This window comes from Nyctibius grandis, chromosome 18 (genome assembly GCF_013368605.1).
Source record: "Nyctibius grandis isolate bNycGra1 chromosome 18, bNycGra1.pri, whole genome shotgun sequence".
NCBI classification, from domain to species: domain Eukaryota; kingdom Metazoa; phylum Chordata; class Aves; order Nyctibiiformes; family Nyctibiidae; genus Nyctibius; species Nyctibius grandis.
The window spans coordinates 9,452,605-9,459,306 of NC_090675.1; positions in this window are offsets into that span (position 1 = coordinate 9,452,605).

Below are 6,702 nucleotides of genomic sequence, written 5' to 3' on the forward strand. Positions count from 1 at the left end.
CCCTCCGGCCCCGCGGGAACGGCGGCCGCTCCGCGCCGCAGCGCCCCCTGCCGCGCCCCCGCCGGCCGCCTCCCCAGGCCCCCCGCCGCGGCGGAAGGGGCGGCCGGGCGCGTCCGCGGCCTCCACGGCGCCCCCTGCCGCCGGCCGGCGGGCACGCAGGCAGCTCCCGCCGCAGGAGCCGAGCGGGGGCGGAGGGCGCGGGCCGCTACTACAGGCTGCGCTACTACAGGCTGCGCTACTACAGGCTGCGCTACTACAGGCTGCGCTACTACAGGCTGCGCGGGCGCTCTGATTCAGGCTACGCGCACACTTCACTAGCTGTAAGTAAGGCGCCAGCTACTAACTCGAAGCACGGGACTCCCCGCATTGCTCCAGGGATCCCCGCACGTTACTCCAGCCCTCCCCTGCTCCTGGCCCGACAGCCCCGCGTTCCCGCTCGCACAGGGAATTCCCTGGAATCACGTGTCCCGCGGGACACGCTGATGCCCTGTTTACACTTATGACTATTTAAGACGTTCCCTGCATACTGGAGGGTTTTGTGCTTTTCATCTTTATAGCTGAAATTCTAGACGTTGTTTTACTTGCAATCTACTACCACTTTCAACTCCCAGAGCCCCTTCCTGCTACAAGCTTAAAACAGCTAAAACCATCACTGGATCTTGCAAAAACACTTCCACTGCCACTAAAATGGAGATAATTGTTTGGCTTAAGCACTGCAAGGACTTTGGATTTCCTTCCATTACCCACATTAAAGTCAAGAGTATTTAAAAAATAAGAAATACGTCAACAAAGCTTTGAATTTCTGGAGCGCGTAGGGATTTGAGAACCTGTTACAAACATTAACGAATTAATCCACACTAATCCAATAAGATAACTATCTCTTCCTATTTTACAGGTGTTTACACCATCAGATCAATCATCAGATCACCAGCCAAATATAGATTTGCTTTAAAAATCTGTCCATTAAGTGTCATAACAGTATTTTACATAAGTACATTTGCCACAGATACGATGAAATGTATAATTTAAAGGTGCATAAAGGAGAAAAAGCCTCATTTGAGCTTTATACAATCCAAAACATATCACTATTTCCCTTCTAATGAACATACAAAGCACGGCATGTCAATTGTCAGGCTGCAGCAGATCCACTGCCATCCACACCGCAGCACATATAAGGGGGCAAATAGATTATTATTTAATTACTTTTTAATACAAAGTAGCCAGAAATCAAGGAAACTGACTTGAAACTATTGACCAAAAAAAAAGACAAAATAACCTTGTCAGAGCTATGTCATCGTAGGGACAACTAAAGTCTATTACTACCAAGAAGTACAATATCCCTGTTTCCTGGCTGAATAAATGTGGCCAGAGATGTTATGTCAAAATTAGTCCCATTCAACACAGGTAATATTTTCCTGAACAATTTAGAGTGGAAAATCACAGGCTACTCCAGGAACAGAACCAAACAGATTGACTCCTACCCCTATGCTTTACGTAAATATATTCTAGGTAGTCTGGTATTTATAAAGAAGTTAAGGAAATAAAGGGGAAAAAATAATTAGTTATGATTGGAGAAACTCCTCTTCAAACTCCAGCATATTTCTGTCCTTTCTTTTTATGTCCAAGTATTGCTTTTGCCTTTTCAAGTGGAATAAAGTGCCTCGTTTCTGTCAATACTACCTTTTACAATCAAGACAATAGCACCATGTATAAATCATACCTACACTCACAAATTTAATCAAATTACAATACATTAAAGATGGTTTTTGCATGCAACAACTACAGTCCCAAAACCGCCGCTGGAAAACAAAAGTACTTCAAGATTTACAGGGCTCACAACCAGCAGATCCTCCAGCAACTACAACCATATTTCCTAATTTTCTCCTGAAGTCCTTTAGCTCACAAGAAACTTCAACTAAACCAGACGTTAGCAGAAACAGGAACACGTATACAAAAGCTGAAGGTGCAGGGAGAAAAACTTTTAATAAAGATGAAGTTGGATGGAGAGTACCACTGCAGTTTCCACACTCCAGGACATAAGTAACAGGCAATAATTGAAGGGCAATTTAGCATCTTTTCATGCACCTCTTGTATATAAAAATGGGGAGTGCTTTTCTTGTTTTTATACTTAAAGGAACCAAATGCTAAGCAGAAAGTGCCCATGGTCCCCCAGCTACTTCAGATAACCTAACTTCAGAATCTTGTAAGTGGCTCATCAAAATTAAAAGCTTTTTTTATATATAAGTTACAAACATTTAATGTAAAATGTTCCTAAACCAAACAGAATCGAATATTTACTTGATGATAGCTTATTCTCATTTTGGCTAACAGTTATTCAAATAAATCCATTTCAGAGCAGCTGTACAGGCATTATTATTGCTTGGTCTGGTTCAATTCAAATAATTTCTCAAAATAAAAGGCTACAATTTGTTTTGTGGATGAAGAGTTTTTAGTTTTTCTTTTAACTGTAGCTTAAAAATTTCTCAAATAGGCTTAAGCTAAATTAAATTAGTTACATTTTGAAAAAAGAATGACCCCATCTTTATCCAAAATAGATTAAGCAGCTGTAGGTTAAACCCAGATGAATCTGTTAGGTTAGCTGACATCAGAAGGAAAGTGACATGACTTCCATGAATTACTGTCTAATGTTTGCTAATGCATCATGCAGCCTGTTAGAGACAACCATCGGCAATCTCACCAGGGTATCTTTGAGGATTACCTATACACAGGCCCAAAGACTGAAAAGCAAAAAGCAGCATACAAAGGGGAACAAGATGTGTGAGGTCACCAGCCTGGAGCTCAGATACTGCAGAACTGAGAGGTACGTTGTAGCAGAGACAAAAGAACCAAAATAAAGCATCGTGCACCAATGCACTACATGGCTCCTCAAATGACACCTCCTGTGAATCTGAAATTAAACATTTTATAGGTCTACACTCAACCAAGTGAATAAACACGTCTACCTTCTCAGCAGGAGCGGCAGGGAAGAAGGCTCACACAGGTACTAACATTTTCCTTTCCCTCGGCTGTGTCAGACAACAAAAAGAACCGAGACAGGTACGTTCAGCTTCATCTTAATTCCACATCATAAGCCAGGGCTGGGTGGCCAGACTCTCTTTTCTAGTAGCATGCTTTAAATAAAGCTACACAAAGTTATATTCTGTAAAAGCCAAGATTATTTCATTTGACAGATGAAAAATACAAAATTATCAGTAGCTCAGATACCTAAAAAGTGCACAACCTGGGCACAATTAATCACAGAACAGCAGAAAGCAGCACTGCCCCTCTGGCTTTGGCAAACCTCCATTCTTAAAGCCTTCTTCATTTGTAAAGCACCTCAGCTGACTTTGCTGACTAACCTTCATGTCTTAGTGCTTACAGCCACATAATAATCTCTCTCCTTCCTCCAGCCCCTAAGTAAGCCTCAAGAAGCCAAGCTGATAGTGACCAAAGGTTATTAGACCTCTTACAGCTCTTGCATAGCCTACGTGAAAGGTGTCGGTCATCTCAGCAATAGCCTCAGAGAAACTCATGTCAAAGGAGAAAATCAAACTGAACAGTATCCACGTTTGTAAAGCTTTTTCCCTGGCCAATGAAGGAGTGCAGGACCTGACCCGGCAAGGAATTAACACCCTCTGGGTCTGATGGAGTATAATCTCAGTTTCTTCACATTCCCTGAGGTATGACCATAATGGCATCGCTTTAACATTTCATCCCGAATGTGACTACTGAACTGATGTATATGAAGAACACAAAAATGAAAATGTATTTATCTGGGTTGCAGTAAACATGAAAGAAAAAAAAATACCAGCATTAAAACCAGATCTGACAAGTTCATGTGAATGCTTTGCATTTAGCTCTTGTTTTAGAGCAACAGTCTGTTATGTTGGCTCCTCTGCAGTTTAATGATTTCCTGTTAAGAATTTAAAATTAGAAGCCTCCAACAACTTCCCCATAAACTATTTTCAAGGTTCCTTTAATATCCACATCAAGGAGATATAGTAGGTTCATATGTTATCCATGTCAGTTCACTTCCTTCCCACTTCAAAATAAGCACATTGCAGGAAAATTCAGCAGGTTTTTTATTGTTTTCTTAGAACCTTTTTTTTTTTCCACTAACTATGTCCAGCTATAACAATTAAAAAAATAAAGCTATTCACATACACAAGCTCACATTTAAACCATGACAAAACAAGAACTGCTGGTCTCATCTGAAAAGCCTAAACTATGATCGACTATGCCATAAATCTAAATTTTCCATTGATGAGTTAGCTTGAATCTTCAACTACATTCATACCAAACTTCATCTATGTTAACACATCAATTTCACCAGCACATTTTTGCTCTTTGACAGGCACCTTACCTGTAATGAAAACACACAAACAATAGTCTTGCACTGGCAGCATATGAAACAGATTTGATCTTTTTCATCCATATTTTCTAGAATTATCTTCCTGCAAAACAGACACGGTATTTATTTAGTACTTTTCATCTATACATCTCAAACTATATAGCCCTGTTTATTCTTTTGACTCAGAAATGGTATAATTGCAGCAGTTACACTAACATTTACAAAGTTATTTGAGATAGGTATATAAAGGCAGAGCACCTGCAGACAGACGTCCCATCTCAGTTCCTCACTGCATCAGTGAAAGGGCTCACAAACACTAATCACCATCTTTCTGACAAAAATCAGCATCTATACCTATCCACCAAAAATGCTCGTTATGTGAACTCTAATTAATTTCAGCTAAAAATGAGTCAGGTGAAACTGCAGTTGACTTAATGTGACCTAAGAACACACCAGTGAAAAAAATGCAGCAGTAAAATAAGCAAACCTGCTGCTTCTTGTGCAAGCTCTAACAAATGTACAGCTCCTAATTTGGCTGAAATATAGACCTGCATGCATGACTGAAAAACAACAACAACAACAAACTTTTCAGTTTGCAGCTCAGCCACAGTCAAAAATTGTGAAACAGAGACAACACCGCTACTTTCTGCAGTAATTTGCAGACCAAATTGACTCCTTAGTCATGAAACCATGGTTCCAGATACAGGTTTGGAAATGCTCATGTGAACAACCTCCTCTAGCACAGGTGAACTTCAGCAATTCACTGTTGCTCAAAAATAGCAACTTGGCACTAATATCTGGTTGGGATTTTTTTTAAGGGTTTTGAGGAGGTTTTTTGTGATGCAGAACAACATCAGGCTCCAACCACATTCTATAGGAATTACACAACCATCTTTCCTTGCAGATGTAAAAGCTCTTCTAGATGAACTTCTTCAACAGAGGGAATTTTGACAACCAAGAGGTTGTTTGATCTCTAGGGGCAGTTTTTATAATAGAAGGCTATGATTAGATTTTCTTTATGCATTTACCCATTATTAGGCTTGTCTGCATCCCCATCCACCAACGACACACAGATGTACAGAGCCATTGCACTCCATACGCGTTACATGTGAGTTGTTCAGATACCCAGATGTATCTTCAAAAGCCAAGATTACAGCAGACAGACTGACTGACTGCTTTTGCCCAGCCAACATCCATTACCATTTTGCCTTCAGACACAGGCAGTATTTGTAAATGTCCTTTAAATGTTTCCCTATATAAAAAAGGACAAAAGAGAAAGATACCAACAAAGATAAGAATATCCATCAGAACCTCTGCCAGCAAGTACTGAAGTCAGAAAGACTTTCTAACATCTGCAACTATTAACGAGTAATTGCATTAAAATAATTTACGGATGCGAAAAGCACATCATTGAATGGAGCCATTTTGCTAATAAGTTCCCAATACAGCTTAAGGAAAAAAAAAACATTCAATGAACAGGATACCTCTTAAGTTCAAAGGTATTTGGAGACCTACCCAATTATTAAATAAAACAGACTTTTGTAAGTCTGTTTTGCTACTGTGTTACTTTGAATGGTTACCTACTATTTCAACATTAAACACACATACACTGAATTGAGGACTCTGCCAACTCTCTAATAATGCCTTTAAGAACAAAATATGTATCTAAAATAGAAGATCACCAAGCTGTTCAATACATAAATATATCAAGCCACACAGTACTAATAAATAACAAATGCTGCTATACCTAGATTTTATTTCTGCCTAGAGATTAAATCACTTTGGCCATAAAAATTACTCCTCAGGCTCTACCAAAATGAATTACAGACTGAATACATAGCAATATACTCCAAAGAGGGTTTATACCATGTCCTTCTTTCATACATACACTTCTTTCTTCTCCTTGAATATGCATGCTATAGTTCCATCTACAAAAAATTACAAGACAGTAAAAAGTGTAGCCTAGTTAATTTTTCAAGACATAGTAACTTATCAAGATGATAAAGTCCATTGCCACAGTGCTATATGGAAAAGTATATTTACCTTAGCCCTTGGTTTCAGAAATCTGATTAGATACTTCATTTTAAAGCAAAATAAAGAACATTCTAAGTTTCAGAATTACCATTTTCTACATATTATCAATACTTTTTCCTTCACACACCAGAAAGCTGCCTTATCTGTCCCTCCAACTCCAACCTTTCCAAACTAGTTCTCCAAAAAGTAACTGAGCTAAATAGCCTCTGCCTCTTGGGCAGCTAATTGCCGAAAGAAACCAGCTGTCCTTCCTCAATTGAAAAAAATCCACACCATCTCAGAAAATAAAAGAAAAACCTGAAGCTACCAACAGGCAA